Here is a 16,424-nt window from a genome sequence, read left to right on the forward strand (position 1 = left end):
AACTTGTGAGTTACAACCATCTTTGGGCTTTCAATGCACATAAACAAAGCTTCTTTTGGGCATAACAATAACAACAGGTCATTCCCGTACATTAAAGGAATACCCATCATAGCACTAACAGATCATTCATGGCACATTCAATGAATACCTTGGGTCATTCCCGCCACATTCAAGGAATACCCATCATAGCATTAACAGGTCATTCATAGCACATTCAATGAATACCTTGGGTCATTCTCGCCACATTCAAGAAATACCCATTGATAAAAGTAAAATGCTAGTTTTACCTACGAATAAGTAATGAAACTTAAACGCAAGTAAAACTAAAACTATTCTTGTGTCTCTAGACTGTTTATCAACGATTTCTACTCTCGATTCTATCGAAATAGAGTTGGAGTAAAAGATTCGTTCCACTCCTAGTTATTTAGAATTCGCGTTTCCTAAGATTATCAATCTATCCAAAGTTAATGAGAGATTTACGAAATTATACTACAATGCAAATTATGCTAACAAGATACGATAATTCAACAAACTAATACTAAATTGATAATATGATAAAGAATTAGGGGGGATTGATTCTACCTTAACTCGACTTAATTAACTAGCGAAGATTCATCGTAATCCGAATTGAAATGCTTTCGTATAGCAATTGGGTGTTCCTAATCCCTAATTGTTCATGGTAATCTCTACCAACTAACAACTAGCATGTTAAACAATCAAACCCATTCTCATGGTGAACTAATTACTTTCTAAATTGGAATGGAAAATTACGACTATTCTACGCTAACAACAATCAAGTTTTCAACAAGGCTTCCTCAAACCTCTCTAATGGAGGTTTAGCCTAGAATCATTATACTTTCATTTCTCAATGAATTTAAACAAGACATGGTATAAAGATTCTAACTTTGCTTATTTGAACTAAATGGAAATCTACTAATGCAAGATTTAATTGAAACTAATAATGATAAATAACTAAATCTATGAATTGAAACTACAATAATTTAATGGAAAATGAAACTAAATTATGAAGAACTAACTAACTTTATTGATCTAATGAATAAATAGCAATTGATTCAATAACTAAATTAAAACAAGATAATAAAAACTAATTAATTAATGGAGTCTAAATCTAGATCTAAAACTATATGCTAATGGCTACCTAATTTTCTACCTAAAGCTAATAATACTTAAGAGCAAAGTCTTGTGTCTTGAAATGGAGGAGACCAGATCCACATTTTCGTGCATGGGCTGAGGAGCCATGTTTTGGGCCGGAAAATCGAGCCCAAAACCCAATTTCTTTAGTCCATATAGGTCTTTTCAGCTAGATTTGACTTCTACAGACTTTTCGTCCACTTTTTCTCCTCTGATTGAGTTAAGGCTTGTACCATTGGAAATCTGATTCCAAGCCGGTCGTTTTGACATAAGGTAGGCCCAATTCCGAGGTCCGAGCCCAAAGATACGGTCTTTGGAAGTTATGCTGACTTTTGTGAGCTGTTTCTGCCTGCTTTGACTTTGACTTTTCAGCTTTGACCGGGCTTTGCAAAGGCTTTTTCTCCTTGAATCTTGGCCTTTAATCACAGAACTTCTTAGCAACCAACCCTTGCTCCTTTGTCTCGCCAAACTAACACATTTTTGCACATAATTGACTTCAATGCCTGAAACACATAAAAACACATAATCAGCATTAACTCTTATTTATTACTCGCATAATTGGTCTAAAAGTATTATTATTAAGGGATTAAAACTACAGTTTTAGGCTCTTATCACCCATCATAACACTAACTTGACATTCATGGCACATTCAATGAATACCTTGGATCATTCCCGCCACATTTAAGGAATCCATACCAACATTCCCGTGCACTCAAGGAATATAGCCCACACGCAAGGCAAATGCCTTAGTTCCTCTCTAAGGCGGCTTTTTACATGACATTATTAGTCATAAACATTTCATTTCTTTTCTTTTCATAAAAAAGGCGTGGAGAGATCTAAAGATGTGGGCGATATGTTAAATTTTCACAACATTTTTTAACACCCAATAGTTATCATTTATTATAATACTTTCATTATAAAATAAACATCGTCTTAAGCAATAGAATCATTACTAAAGATTCCAAACACAATAAGCAATCAACTCACCTCATTATCAATTATATAAATCATAGATATCAAAAGTCTCAATCATGAATAACACATTAGTTAAACTAAAAGACATGCAATGCATTCTACGTAAAACAAAACAATATTAATTCTACTATTATGTCTACAAAATCAAACGAGAAGAAACTAAAAATCTTTAGCTACCAATATACTCTCTATGCATACAATTAATATTCATCAAACAATTATGCATGCAACCTTTATTCCAACATATGTAATAGAACTCTTTAGACAAATAAAATAATTACTCCTCCAATCAATACACATTTATTTGAAATATTAATACAATACAAATTGCATGATCATTACATTTTTCTTGTACAACTAAAACCTACGCTAATAAGTTATGTATATTATTATATGTATGAGAAATTGATTAGGACAGTTTGACCTTTGTCCATTCTAAAAATTCTAGAGAATTCATATAATCAAAGTTTTGAATCAATTATATCATTATGAAAATTAGATAGAAAATCCATTTCAATACAAAATTCCTAAACACTAATTCGTTTAGTATGTACCCTAAACTATGTGATGGAACAGACCCAACAACTTAAATTATGCTATTCAAGTTTATGACGCACTTTCTTGAAAAATTCACATCAAATCAAATATAAACTGGAATAAGTCAAAGCCAATTGGAAATGAAAGATGACTAAGAGAACTAAAATTGTTTAGTTCTGTAAAAAAAACTAGTTACACCATCTAATTAGTGTCTAAAACAAAACAAACATGAAACCAACAATGAAGTTCAACACCACAAAGAAGCACTCCTACTATCCATTACCACAATCCGAGAATCACCTAGACCTTCTCATTCTAGGCTAACCTAAACTCTGATACCAAACTGTCACGCCCCAAATTTCTAGACAATTAAAAACATGGAATTATCCAAGATATAATTATCTCAATCGTCACCCTATTCAATCATCTGAAAACCCAGGATGAAACGAAACCCTAATAACCCATTCTCTTACATGACAATAAAAATCTGAGATCAAATTAAAAACCGAAATAACAACTCTTCATTCATGAATTCAAAAATAACTAACCAACTCTATTACATTTGTTTCAAACCAAAACTTTACACTTTAGAAAATTTAAACCAGTAAGGCTCCAAGAGCGAATCCAAATGAAGCGTCTTCATCCACTGCATTCTACCATCTATGTTTCCAAGAACACACCCACGTTACAAAACAAAGCAAACATGGGTCAGCAAATTGAATTTGCTAGTATGCATGAGCAAGACTAAAGTAACATATACAATACTACATTCAATCTTTCAAATAAATAAATATAACCTTACCAACCATTTCAACTTGGAAGACAAGATAGTTTTGTTTTCCAAAACGGCGTGTAGTTTCTCCCAAGTAAGATTTCAATCCCATATCTAGTAAATTAATTAAATTAAAAACTTACCTATAACCGCTTACGTGTTAGAGTAGGACAACGTCTCTGCATAAAAATTTAATAAGTCCTACCCTCCTGCAAAACAAAATTTGATTTCCCAAACGTAATCCTTTAAAGTATACATTTATTTCACTCTCACTGCAACCATCATGGATATACATAATCTGACATAATATATCGCCAATATTAACATTCATGTCACACCACCATATCCATCATATTATGCTAACCACATTCACATTTTTTTGTAAGAAATTATATGCATTATATCATAATACATAACCAATCATATCTAACAACTCACTCATACATAAAACCAACATTTTACTTAAAAACTACTTGTCTACTTATGAGAACGAGAAAATATATCACAACTAGGGAGTACATTCATCCCTCGTGAGTTTCAACTCACAAAAACCATGTATACATTTCCTTGTAAGAAATCATATAAATCATAGTACATTAATATTCATATGCAATAACTCACTCATATGTAAAATAAATATTTTACTTTGTTTATTAATTATCTCATTGGCTCATTTATTAATAGACACTACCCAACCTTTAGTTCATACTCCACGATTTGCGCTTCTCATATTTGCCAAATCAAACATACCCGTGTGCCTCACTCACGCCGAGAACCACTACAAGACATATGTCCCAAGCGGGGATATCGCATTCAGGAACATATTTCCATATTATAAACTCGTAACTTGTAAGTCACAACCATATCTGGGCTTTCAATGCGCATAAACAAAGCCTCTTTTGGGCATAACAATAACAACAGGTCATTCCCGTACATTCAAGGAATACCCATCATAGCATTAACAGGTCATTCACAACACATTCAATGAATACCTTGGGTTATTCTCGCCACATTCAAGAAATACCCATCATAACACTAACATGACATTCATGACACATTCAATGAATACCTTGGATCATGACCTATATTCAAGAAATCCAGACCTACATTCCCGTACACTCAAGGAATACAGCCCACCCGCAAGGCGAATGCCTTAGTTCCTCTCTAAGGCGGCTTTTCACATGACATTATTAGTCATACACATTTCATTTCTTTTCTTTTCATCAAAAGGTGGAGAGATCTAAAGATGTGGGCGACACGTTAAATTTTCACAACACTTTTTAACACCCAATAGTTATCATTTATTATAATACTTTCATTATAAAATAAACATCGTCTCAAGCAATAGAATCATTACTAAAGATTCCAAACACAATAAGCAATCAACTCACCTCATTATCAATTATATAAATCGTAGATATCAAAAGTCTCAATCATGAATAACACATTAGTTAAACTAAAAGACATGCAATGCATTTTACATAAAACAAAATAATATTAATTCTACTATTAGAAGAAACTAAAAATCTTTAGCTACCAATACACTCTCTATGTATACAATATTCATCAAACAATTATGCATGCAACCTTTAATCCAATATATGTAATAGAACTCTTTAGACAAATAAAATAATTACTCTTCCAATCAATGCACATTTATTTGAAATATTAATACGATACAAATTGCATGATCATTACATTTTTCTTGTACAACTAAAACCTACGCTAATAAGTTACGTATATTGTTCTATGCATGAGAAATTATTGGTTAGGACAGTTTGACCTTTGTCAATTCTAAAAATTCTAGAGAACTTATATAATCAGAGTTTTGAATTAATTATACCATTCTGAAAACTATACAGAAAATCCATTTCAATACCAAAATTCCTAAACACTAATTCATTTAGTATGTACCATAAACTATGTGATGGAACAGACCCAACAACTTAAATTCTGCTATTCAATTTTCTGATGCACTTTCTTGAAAAATTCACATCAAATAGAATATAAACTGGAATCAGTCAAGGCCAATTGGAAATGAAAATGACTCAAATAACTAAAATTCTTTAGTTATGTCGAAAAACTAGTTACATTATCTAATTAGTCGAATTAAAGTCACAAGTCAGTACTTGTGCATAATTCTGCAAATATATCATCGTCCAAACAACAATTAAAATTACAAAACAAATAGCAAACGTTCATAATTAAAGATGAAACTTTTATAAAATGATAATGAAGCATTTATGAAACAAACAAGATAAAAATCACAGAAAAACAATTTATATATTTTTTTTTGATAAAAATATGTCTACTCACCTGAAATTGAATTTGTAAATGAATTGAATATCAATACTTCATTTTCTCCAATCCTTACTCTTTTTTCTTCTTCTATTTATTTCAATAAAAAATATCACCAAGTTTCTTTTTTGTTAATGGAGGCTAGGGTTTTGTTTTGAATAAAAATATTTTTACAGAGGAAATTCGAGGTTTTGTTTATTCAATCTATTAAGTCATTTTAAGTTAACATATGGGCCTCAAATGGGTCTAAAACACCCAAGGTCCATACCTATATGAATGAGTACATTTTAACAATGTTTTAAGCCCAAAATGATTCTAAAATACCCCACAAAAGTTCTAACAATAAATTAAAATAAAACAACTTTGAAAAATCAACAACAACCAAACAATTTCTAGAACAAGCTAGACTTCATAATATAATAATTATTTTCAATTCAAATAATGTAATTTATGTTGTTTAAAAATTGGGGTTGTTATAGAACTATTTTTAGCCTTATAACACGTACCTTAAAGAGTAATAAAGGTCGAGTATTTAGGATAAGAAAACACCCTTTAAAATGCCTAAGAGGAACTTAAGTGGCATCACGAGAGCACATTTGTTTTGGTTTGTAGTTTCACAAAGTGTATATAAAGTGTTTTGGTTCGTAGTTTCATACTTAAGACATGGGATAATATATACATTGTATCATGCCTAAGATAATAAATACACATAGCATAATATATAAATTGTATCATCCATCATACAATCTCTAAATACTATGCATTTTTACATCAAATAAAAGAACATCTTGTTTTCCACATCAAATTTTTGTCTTGGATACTGATCAGTTTCCAAATGTATGTTTTATTACCCTTACATTACTGCATTACATCCCTTCTTACGCATAATGAAAAAACAACTCATAGCTCTTATTGCCTTTTTCAGGTTACAGAGAAATTCAGACCACTTATCATAAAAGCTGCGTCCTAACACCAAAAAGAGCATTAATTACACTTATTATGATGACTCAAATATGCTATGAAAAAGTGATGAAAAAGTCAAAGTCAAAATCAAAGTCAAGGACAAAGGTCAAGGACTCATAACCAAAGAGCTGAAAGTCAAGTCCTCAACTCAGAAGACCAGAGATAGATGTCCTTAACACAAAAGAAGGTTTTCTCTAAAACCTATCTTGATCAAGAAGAAATAAAAAAGCAAAAGGAAAAATGCAAAAGCATAAAGCAAAGGGTGAAGTGTCTCAAATGTAATGGAAAAGGGCAAATTAGTCATTTGCGTAAAGTAGGGGTATAATAACCAAAAGTTAGGGAGAGAGAATGCACCTAGACTTATTCAAGTGTCATGTATGATTTATTTTCTAGTCATTTTCATTCAAGTCATTTACTTTTTGTTCTTCATTTTCATTCTAGTCATTTATTTTTTGTTCTTTAATCAATCAATAATTTATTTTCTTTATTGTTCTTCTTTCAATCAATCATTCATTTCTTTCAAGTTATGTTTCCAATCATTTAAACAACTTAGTCTCTTCAAACTTCTTCCATACAATAGATTTAAACTATACAAATGCTAAACTAAAAGAATATACCTTCCTTCCTTTTAAAACTCCCAAATATTCAAGCTCTAAACAATTTATGGTGAACCTCATTCATTATCTTTTGAAGCACATCACTACTACAACTTCAGATACTCATAACTATAATTTGGCGACTCTTGGCCTAAATTAAACTCGCTAGGGTTGTCTAAATCACACCCATTTTTTAAGCATTGCGATTAAAGGGGTACCTAGATGTCTTTCAACATATAAATTCCAATCTTAGGCTATTTGTTTAAATATTCACTTCGAGAATTAGAAGAATGTTCCATTGCAGTTGTATTAAATACATCATCTTCACGATAACAATTTAAGCTATGTAACTATAGACGTTAAAACCCAAATCATAGTTAAGAATTTACACATCAATAGAGAAACAACATGAAGAGGAGCCAAAAAAAAAAAAAAATTTGTGTTTCTACTCAAAACAAATGAAATGAAGAGTTGCAAAATTGTTACCAGTAACTGATAACTAATATTTGATAGTGTAAAAATAAGTGTTTCTACAGTATTAAATCATGCTAATCAATTAATATTCTACTCTCTAAACATGTGTTGATATGTAGGAGTAATCATTTTCGATCTACTCTTGCTTGCACTTACTTGACACGAATTTAGACTAAACTAACTATTGCACTAATGATAGAGTAATTCTTAGGCTATGAAAACAGTAAATTTAAGATATTAAAATAGTGATTTAAAGATGAGAAAAAGATATAGAGATGGTTAATTCACCACACGATTCGATTGGCTATTAGTTTAGTCATCAAATCGATTGTTTTGATCCCTAGTTAACAGCCAACATCTCTATTGTCATTGTTACACTAGTATGAGATATTAGCACCTAACAAATCTCTTTGATGGGGTTTCTAATCTCTAGTTCATCATTATGAGGTTTATCTCTAAACACTCACAACAATGAACTTGAAACTCTATTCTAAACAACAACCAAACTACTAACAATCATCCTCACATGGCTTCATAAACCCCATCTAATGGAGGTTTAGCCTTGTGTCATTGGAATCATACTAACTAAATAATAATAATAATAAGACATAATAAAGTAAAGACAATAATTGAAATTAACTAAAAGCTTTATTTAATAAGGTTTAATGGAGGCTACACTACAAACTAATTAATTAACCCTAAACTAAACTAAAGAGGGAGAGAGAGAGAAAACCTTAATTACAACTAAACTAATGGGGAGTAGCCAAGTTAGGTTTAGCCTTAACCCTCTTTATATAGGAGAGGGTTAGGGTTATATTTTCGTACATGGGCCAAAAGAGATACTTTGGGCTTCTAATGTGAGCCCAAAGTTCACTAGGTTAAGTTTAAAGAGGTCATATTTCTTTGGAAATTACTTCAGTGCCCTTTTCGTCCACTTTTACAGATCTGAATGGGGCAAGTCTAGATCCATTGGAAAGCTTATTCTGAGAGGCGATCGTTTTGACATAAAGTAGGACCAATTCCGAGGCCCAAGTCCAAAGATACGCTCTTTTGAAGTTCTAATGACTTTTTGTCTTTTTTCTACCCGAATTGACTTTGACTTCCTAGCTTTGACTAAGCTTGAAAATGCTTTTTCTTCTTGATTCTTGGGATTTAAACATAGAACTCTTCTAGAAATCATCTTGACTCATTTTCCATGCAAAATGACATCTTTAAGCACATAAACAGCTTCAAGACCTGAAATATACAAAAACACGTAAACAGTACTAACTCTTATTTTTATTATAAACATAATTGGGCTAAATGTTGGGTGCTTATCAGTCACAACAGTTGAAATGAATGAAGAAGAAAGTATCACAAATTGGTTCAAATTCATGAAGCCTTAGAATACCCATACACCAACCATCAAATTATCAAAAACACACAAAGGAAAAAACACACAAGTTTAGAGGTCATTTTACGTGTGACGGAGTCTTTTGACATGATTTAAGAGATTCAAGTGTAGACGATTTAGCTACTTTAGAATGCGCCTTCAACTTTAATGGTTTTGGGCCGACGTCGTCATCTCCCACCTTCGAAATTGCACATCACTTTTTTTCTTTTTCCTATTTTTGTTCAAGAACAATGATTTAGTTTATTAGCTACTTTGATTTGATTGAAAGTTTTGTTTTCGAAATTGAAACTTAGGGTTTTGAGAACACTTGTGTTTTTTTTTCTTTGTTATATTATGCCTCTTCTTTAATTTTCTTGTTTCATATTTTCAACTCTTCAAACAAATCTCATGACACGATTCTCTAATTTGTAGTAATGATGGAAATTCACCACTCTTTGGGTGCTTATTGATATCATTTAGAACCCACCAAATCTGGTGACTAAACCAAGGCACTTAATACTTTTGATTTTTCAGTTTCTATCTAGTATTTTGTTGCAATAGTTGATAAGTTTTCTAGAGTTTTATATATGACAGATTGTGTGTGTGTGTGTGAGGGGGGGGGATTGCAGTATGTTTTCTGTGCAGAAGACACAAAAAAAACTTTCATTACGCACAATCCTGACCAAATGTTTTTGTTTGCATACAGAAATTAGAGATTTCAAAACTACCTTATATATATATATATATATATATATATATATATATATATATATATATATATATATATATATATATATATATATATATATATATATATTCCCTCTCTAAAAATTAGCTACTTAAGATAATAACTAACGGAGAAAACCTCACAAGATATCCCACGAGATTTAGTCAATCCTAAAACTGAAAAACCTCTCTCTCTCTCTCTCTCCATCTTTTGTTACTAGCTTCCATGGAAAGCTCAATCTATTATAATAGGAGAACCTACTCTCTCTCTCTCTTTTGTTACTAGCTTCCATGGAAAGCTCAATCTATTATAATATGAGAACCTATTTTGTTTTTGTTTTAAATTTTTTTGTTTGAAGTTAATTGAAGTAGAGATGAAAATTGAAAGTAGAGGTAAAGGTATGGGTATGTTGACTTTGATTTCATATTTCTGAAACTTATTTCTCCTAGCAAATTTTGTTGTTAGTAATTTTATTTTGTAGTTAAATTTTTTTTGCGGCATATGGTGTCTTGAATTTCAATACCAGGATTCAGGAGTGATGGGTAAGTTAATGGGCATGATGTAGTGAAGCTGAACTTGAATTTGGTTTTACGTTTTGTTGTTGGGTTTCTAATGGTAATTGGCGTGAGGGAGTAAACTGGTTTTTATAAAGTATCGATAAACACATTCTCAAGGATTGGATCATTAGCTCAAATGGTAGAGCACTTTTGTGGTTATCCAAAGATATGGTGGTTCGAATCCACCAAGATCCTATATTGCTAATGTTCTATTGTTAAGGACAAGAATTGAAAGGCTATTATTTTGTTGTCTTTGCAATTTAGAGTACATAACACTTTGTTGAGGAACTTGTACTATGGCTGTAGAATTTTAGCTTGTGAAGTGTATGTTAAAACAAATGATACCATTATGGAGCTACCAACTAGGATTGTTCCTGATCGGCCAAGAGAAAAACTCTTATTTTTATTTTATTTTTTAATTCTTTGTTTGGGAATTAGTCCCTTTGTTCGCTAATAATCAGACTTTTTATAGGTTTGTTATTTTTGAGTCCAAAGTCCGTAAAACGTTCGACTAGTCAAGTTACCTTACTCACGTGGGTCGATAGCATAGATCGAGTAAGGGATCATCCAAACCTTAGGACTAGGCTAAAGTTCACAACTGGAATTTACAACTTCAAGGAAATTAGTGAGTAGGATTTTTGGTTATTTGATATGTTGCTAAAGATATTCTCAATTAAAACTTGGAATGCAAGTTAACGTAAAACTACATAGATTAATTTCTTAGTAAACTAGATAGAGAGAGATACAGGAAGAGGGTCAATCATAATCATACAAGATCAGTTACAAGGTTAGATTCCTTATCACTACATCTCTAATCCATCTCAAGCTCATAGACAAATCCGAAACGGCGACGAGTATCAATCCATAGTAAGATATACTCATCTTTGAGTTTATCTTGCTATCATGAGGGGTTGAATTGACATTCCATCTCTGCAATATTATTTAAACTCCTGGTTCAATTATACACTAGCTGGGCAAACTAGTGGGCTGACGGCTACCATAGGATCGCGCACGAGACTTGATCTAGTGTTAACTGGGTCTTGCACGAGACTGATCTGGAGTATCAGCACTCCAAACTTGATCAGACTCAGTCATTTTGGGATCGGATGTACAACAAAACCTACTTTCCTAAGTAGTGATTCTAGACTACTAAAATGCAGCCTAATCCTCACATGAGCATCATTAACCCTCCCCTTGGGAGGGTTTTAGCTCATAGTCCTTGGATGAATTTGATATCCCTAGTAAGATGTACTCATCTCTGAGTTTATCTTGCTAGCATGAAGGGTTGAATTGACATTCCATCTCTGGAATATCATTTAAACTCCTGGTTCAATTATACACCAGCTGGGCAAATTAGCGGGCTGACATCTACCATAGGATCACGCACGAGACTTGACCTAGTGTTAACTGGGTCTCGCACGAGACTGATCTGGAGTATCAGCATTCCAAACTTGATCAGACTCAGTCATTTTGGGATCGGATATACAACAAAACCTATTTTCCTAAGTAGTAATTTTGGACTACTAAAACGCAGCCTGATCCTCACATGAGCATCATTAACCTTCCCCTTAAGAGGGTTTTAGCTCATAGTCCTTAGATGGATTTGATGTCTTTGTTGTATGAAATGAAAAAGTAAAGAAGAAGCAAAGCAAGAACTGGAAATTTACTTGAAGAAAACAAATCTTATTAGAAGTTAAAAACTTCATGTATCAACACTAGTACGAAAACTTAAAAGAGAAAAATACAATGCATGAAATGTAAAATAGGGAAAATGGAATGCAAAAATGGAATCCCCTCCTATTCTCCAACATCCCAAAAGATATATCAAGTCCTCTCACGTGAAGCCTTCCCACCTTTACTACAAGCTTGTCTTTTTTTCTTCACAAATCATCCAAATTTTTAGCACACCTTTTCTAATCAAAAGTCTAGTCATGCATTTAATTTATTGTCTTATCTTGTTTTACCACTAGGTGAAAATATGGTTTTTGACTCGCCCGGGTAGGAACTGATGGGTACTAATCGTCAAGAATATAGTTGACGGGTTTTTTATGAAATTGATGGTCCATAACCGTCAAACAAAAAATTGACCGACCAAGCTTGTCAAAAAATTCCCCGAAATCCCAACCTAAAGCCATGAATAGCTTCCCCTCAAAATTTTAAGCTCTTTGCCAATTTTCTCTCTTTCCACGAATACCTTCCCCCCAAATTTTCGCTCTTTTCCAATTTTCTCTCTTTCAGTTTTATTTGGTCAAAACCAAAACTCGCCGTCATATACAACAAATTCTGCGAAAGCTAATAATTTCATCTCTACATTTTCAATTTTAATTCTTAGAATTTACTAAACGGGAAAGGGGTTAGAAGGCTTTGTTTCTCTTATCCAAACATGATTCTACCCATTACAAGTTGAAGGTGATGTACAAGCTTTTATCATGCAATTAAAGATTGGGGATTACTGGATGTGTTGCTGGGCAGGAAGCGGAATTAAAGGTAACCTACCATGGGGTTTTACTGACTAGGTATCTAGTTCACTGGAATTTCAGATCTGTTTGTTTTGATTCAATTCGGGTAGATGGTGCCATGGGGTTTTGCTTTGTTTGAAGGTAATGTCTAATTTCTGAAATTGTTAGTAATATATGTTACTATGACTTGGAGTTTTTTTCACTTTTTATCCTTTTGTTTGCTTCTGAGATTCATTTGATGTATTATGTTGTATCAAGCTAACATTTTGGTTTGATTGTTAGAATCCTGGAAGTGTTACTCCTGCCGCAAACTCAAGGCTTTAACCTCTCTCTCCCGTTCAATGTGGTGCAACAGTTGATATTCCTCTTGATTCTTCAAAGGTGAGATAAATTTCAGGACATCAAATTACCTTATTAGGATGCCCTATTTAAGCTTTAACCTGAACTCATCATATGGTACTTGTTTTGAATTAGGATATCAAAAAGAAGGAGAAGGAACTCCAATTCAAGCAGGCTGAATTGAAGAAAAGGGAGTAGGTATCTTTTGCTTTTGCTTTAGATTTGTATAAGCATGTGCATGTCGACCTTGGATATCTATGTGCTACATTAGACTAAGTAGTTGATGCCATACATAGAAGAGTATTAACTTTTCATTTTTTGTGATTGTCTTTGCCTTCAGTTAAAAATTAATCTGTTGGTTGCATTTTTTAAATGGCATTAAGGAACTAAAGCGGAGAGAAGATGTTGTAGCACGAGGTATTTCCATATGAAACATCATTGTTTTAGAGTTTTAGCTTATGCTAATTGGAGTATATTTCTAAGTAGTTATAAATGTGTGCTAATTAGTGTCTGTGTAATTTTGTAGTTTTTGGTGGTTCCTGGTAATTTTCAGAAGCAACCACTATACATATTCTTGTTTGGTTTTTGAGCATGAATTTCATGAAGTGTTTCTTATAGATTTTTATTTCGAATGACCATGACGATTACCGTGTTGCTCTTTCGTTGCACAATCTTTGGATTGAAGTTGCTTTTGTTATTCTCTTTCGGGGGTGCTTTCTGTTTTGTGTAAGGTCATTTGCAATCTCACAAAATCTTTGCTACCATTGCCAGAGAAATATCATGGTCTAACTGATATAGATAAGCGTTACCGTCAACGGTGAGTCTATAGTTTAGTCTTTCTATATCTATTATATATTACTCTAGAAGCATATGCAAAATGCCAAAAATTGTATGGGAGATAACTAGATATAACAATTTCTTTTGATTAGAAGTATATATGATATGGTTGGGTTCCACAATTCTATCTCAGGGTTTTATTGGTCTATTGCAATTTGTAGGGTTTGTAAGGTGTAACTCTTTTAACAGTTACTAATACTATGCCTTTAATCAAATGGCTTGAAGGGAGTCAAGCTGTTGAGTGTCCCAATCCAGCATGCATTCTTTTAATTTTATTTAGCTATTGGTAAATAAGGCAAGGTGTAGGTAGTGATCGTATAAATGCTTTTACAAACCAAAGATCACATCGTCAATAAGTTCATACAACTAATACAACTAATACAAGTTTTACATAGTGATTATTTATGTCAACTGTACCATTATATGTGAATATTGTAGGGTATGTTACTTTGATTGCTAAATATTGATTACAAATCAACCTTATTAGCAATTACTGTTGAATTGGTGGTATCCTAGTCAAATTCACAACCCAAGAATCTAATTTAATCTATCATTCTTGCTTAGGGCACTCTGTACCAACTACCAACCTTTTATGTGGTACATACGTGATACGACTCTCTATTGTCTAAGTAAATCTGATTCCTTTTGAGGGCTAGTGTATAGAGTAGCCAACAAGCAAGACAATCTGAGGGCAAAATTGATAAATGACGAGGTTGAATAGTTTTTTGATCTGAGGTTTGCGTTAAGTTTGTCATTACTTCATATTTCTTTTTGCTATTTGATGAAATACTGATGCCTAAGATTATATTTTAGTTTATTTACTTTTGTTTTACATCTCTTGAATAGGTGGTTCTTGTGGTTTCAGTCTAAGTAAATCGCAAAGGTGAGTTTCTTATATGTTGATCCGCCGGACTTTCGGAATCTCTGTTACCAATGCAGTATGTAGTCTCTCTGTTACCTCTTATTTTCATAACTTCAATTTACATAGCTTCAATCCTCATATGTTAACTTTTAAATATTGTGTATTCTTTGTTTTATTTCTTTTTATTGCTGTGATTTTAAATGAAGCTGTTTTAAAGCCATGTTATAGTTATAGTCGTTTCACGGCCAAAATCCTGCAAATGCATAAAATCTTTTGTATAATACAAATCCAACGGGTTCTGTAAGAGAAATCAAAGGTTTACCATATTCAGTGGTACTTGTTAGTGATTCAGTGATGTTAGAACTAGACAAAACTTAGACGTTGAGTGTAACTTATGACCGTTTCAAGGAAAATAATTGTAGTTATTTAGTGGGCATGTTCTGTGTCGGTTATCTGGAGCCATTGGAGGTTATTTCTGACTGTTAATTTCTAGTAAATGTCAAAGTTAACTACTGAACAAGTGCTCAAATTTGAAATTAGCTTGGGCTTTATGGAGCTGCAATTGAAATGCTCTAAAGCCTCTAAGATTTGTGTTAAAGTTCTTTTGAATGAGATGGGCAGAATGAAGACACTGCATGTTTATTGCTTAAGTAGCTAGCAGAGGGGTTGGATGTTATTAAAGAAATTAAAACAAGGGCATTGCATCATTCTAGTCTGTAGGCTTATTAGCATGGATCTGTATTTTCATGTTTCTTGTCTGTGTTCGTGTTCTTGTATTTTTGTTTCTGTAATGGTGAGGTGGAGGGCTGTTGAGTCCGGTCAGACTTGGGTTTCATGAAGTCGAGGTGGTTTTTTAAGATTGTAATTTGAGCTCCTTTTGAGATCTAGTTGGATTACATTTTAACCCCACCTCTTGACTGCTTGAACAATTACAGACAAAACCAAGGAAGGGGAACAGTCTCATTAATTCATGCAAGTCTACGGAACGATTACATGTTACCCTGCTGATAACTGTAAAATGAATAGTCTACCTACGAAATGAACGATGAATTCAATCCGTAAGTAAACTAAAACTATCTTTTTACACTCAATTATCAAAGCTTCTACTCTCGATGCGAATTGCACTAAGTGGAGTAAGAAGTTCGTTCCACTCCTAGTTCCCTAGCATGGATTGTCTTCTAAGTCTAAGAACTCAGTCTTAAGTCAATGAGAGCTTTACGAAATGTTATGCTAACAAGACGCGTTAATTTAACTAATGAGATATAATAAGTAACAAGATAAAATATAAACTAAAGTTAATCTACAAAGCTACGGAAATACGATTGTTTGAATCTAGATAAAGGATTAGAGGGGAATTGAATCCACCTCGAATCCAACTTAATAACCTAGTATAGATTGTCGTATCTCGATTCTTACGTTTTCACAGCAAGAATTTCGAGTCTAATCCCTAGTGTTCATGGCATTTCTACCGGATACTAACTAGCATGTGAGGTCGTCCACCCAT

The 16,424-nt window shown here is 32.8% G+C and overlaps 1 long non-coding RNA gene across 4 annotated transcripts; it reads left to right on the top strand.

Moving 5' to 3' along the window:
* Positions 1-12,599: 12,599 nt before the first annotated feature.
* Positions 12,600-13,658, top strand: LOC147509618 (uncharacterized). Of its 4 annotated transcripts, none has more exons than XR_015216592.1 (4): positions 12,600-13,023; positions 13,165-13,263; positions 13,357-13,415; positions 13,605-13,658. It is a non-coding gene; the product is annotated as an uncharacterized LOC147509618 (long non-coding RNA). The 4 variants fall into 4 exon arrangements; XR_015216589.1 differs by having other exon boundaries at positions 13,357-13,419; positions 13,605-13,656; XR_015216591.1 differs by having other exon boundaries at positions 13,562-13,656.
* Positions 13,659-16,424: the final 2,766 nt, after the last annotated feature.

Source organism: Coptis chinensis, chromosome 3, assembly GCF_015680905.1.
Source record: "Coptis chinensis isolate HL-2020 chromosome 3, ASM1568090v1, whole genome shotgun sequence".
Taxonomy (NCBI): Eukaryota; Viridiplantae; Streptophyta; class Magnoliopsida; order Ranunculales; family Ranunculaceae; genus Coptis; species Coptis chinensis.